Below are 2,478 nucleotides of genomic sequence, written 5' to 3'. Positions count from 1 at the left end.
CATGCATTTCCTCTCTACATGGATATTGTTGTAGTAGTAGTGGTGCTAGACTTACTGAACAGTGAATGTATTTATTGATCAGAGTCTTAACAGATTTAATGTGCAGATATTGAACAAGAGGTGTTTTGAAACAGAAAACAAATTCTAACCTCCAAATTAAACTGCCATCAAAATTGCTAACTGTATGAGATTACATTAAATGTGAGCTCTGAAGATGTTGACTTTATTTAACGTACTATACAATGGCTTTGCATGAATGTTGTATCATTCAGCATATTTAAAGTTTAGTGAACTTGGTCTAATAACTGCTTAGGAACGTTTACCCAACTTGTGGAGCGTTTTCTCTTTATAATATTTACGCTTTATACAAAAAAACAAATAGTAACTTCTAGTGGTGTTTTTTGTATAGTTCATATTTTGACTTTGACTTTTTTCAACGTATAATATGATTTTCTATAACTTTTTGTTTTTTAGATTTTCCTATGACTACATTAATGGCTTAGGACCAGTTAAGTCACTCATTAGGTTATTGCAACAAAGTTTTCATTACTTTTTGTTCATACATTTTTATGAACATATATAAATTCCATTTATGACATTCCATATATACAATTTGTATGACTTTTTTTAAACATACTATTCCACATTTTTTTGGATATCCTATAATTGTATTAGTACGTATGGTATATCTTCTACCTTTTCATCACTCTGTTTAACATGGAATTCAATTCATTGTTTTTGACAAACTAAACTATCACTCTTAATGTTGAACCATCTATGATTTTTCATGGGTTTTCACACATAAATTACAATGATTACCAGGATTTTTTTGACATACTAACATATTTGTTGCACAATGCCATTCATGCCTTTTCACTAACACTATAATTTTGGGACTTTTTGGCCAAAAACAGTCTGACCTTTTTGTGACTGACTTATTTAAACTACAAATAATTCCGTGACTTAATCCAAAGTAAATATGCCTTCGCTATATTTTTCAAATTGCTTGCATGAAGGCCCCCCCGCCAATGTTCAGCTGAACATTCACAAAAGATTCAAGTTGAAGCTCAGGGATTTATCTTAATTCAGTGGTACAAGTTCACCAACTTAACACAGTTCTTTTCATTTAACAGTCAAATCTTTATTTGGTATAATTTTCAAAAACTACAAATAATGAAAACAATTGTTGAAGAAATGGTTTGAATAATTGTACATTTCACAACTCCATGGCATTTTACAGACTTCACACACACTTCCAAGATCATGTAACAGTGGTAGTTTGTCAAAGCAGCAGAACGAAACAGACGAACGGCGTAGGAAGGGTGAGTGTGGAGGACACCTGCACATTACTGACCAGTGATGCACCGTAACTGATTGTCTACTAATTTCATTTGCATATGCAAGTCACAGTCATCCCCCCCCCTCAGTAGATTGTAGTCATCATGTCTGGGGGGGAATTGGATTTCTCTCTGGAATCCAACTGATTTTTTTTTAAGATTCAGTTTAAACATGAATTAATTGTACAGAATTCGGTCTTTTTCTTTTTCAGGAAGGCAACGTAATACCGTGAACCATGTTAAACACGGACAAACGGTCGGTTCTATCCTCCTTCCTCTTACAAAAATAATTAAAATAACTACTGAAATCATTTGTATTCACATACAGTCACACTAAGCAAACAACAGCATGAAGAACAACCACAAACAAATCAGTGCACTGAACATTAAATAAAAACAACTAGCAATAGAAATAATATTTCTACAGGCTTTGATTACATTTCTAAGGCACCTGTAACTTTTTGATATGGCTGTCGGCGACGCTTCCACTCAAACACACACATCAAAAACAATTTTGAAAACTAGACCGTGAAGGAAAGCAAAGTTAAAGGAACCCTCAAATAATGTTAACCATTCTATGTGAAATGCTGAAAATATTTTTCACCCATCTTGCAATAAAGACAAACTGTGAAGTGTAAAGCCGAGCGTGTTAGCCGCAGAGAAGAACTACTACGAATATGGATCATGTGCGATTAAATTACCTAAAACTTTTGTTTTTTAGAGTTAAAGGAAAACTTTGGTGTGTCTGCAGGGGGCTGCGTCCCCAAAGGCTTCAGTGTGCAGGCTAAACAGGAAGCATAGAGACAGGGAGATATTACAAGTAAAGACATCTACTCAAGCACGTCTTGCTCTCCAAAAAGAGCACCAAAACTAAATATAACACTATCTGGTTGTTTATTTTTGGTGGTCTTTTTTTTCTATTCTGTTATTTTAAATAAAGAAATATATACATAGATTATAATATGTACACTAAGCAAAGAGCTGTTTCAGGCGGCTCTTCAGTGATTACGTATAAAAACTGTCCCTGGTCAATGTGCTCAAATGATTGTTTCTACCGACAGTCAGCAGTATGCAAGGCTTTTGGTAGTAGGAACAGGACAAAGGACAAAGGACAGTCCTCGTTTCCATGGGGGTGGGGTAT

Source organism: Gasterosteus aculeatus, chromosome 1, assembly GCF_964276395.1.
Source record: "Gasterosteus aculeatus chromosome 1, fGasAcu3.hap1.1, whole genome shotgun sequence".
In the NCBI taxonomy this organism is placed as follows: Eukaryota; Metazoa; Chordata; class Actinopteri; order Perciformes; family Gasterosteidae; genus Gasterosteus; species Gasterosteus aculeatus.
Note: the sequence above shows the minus strand (reverse complement) of the source record.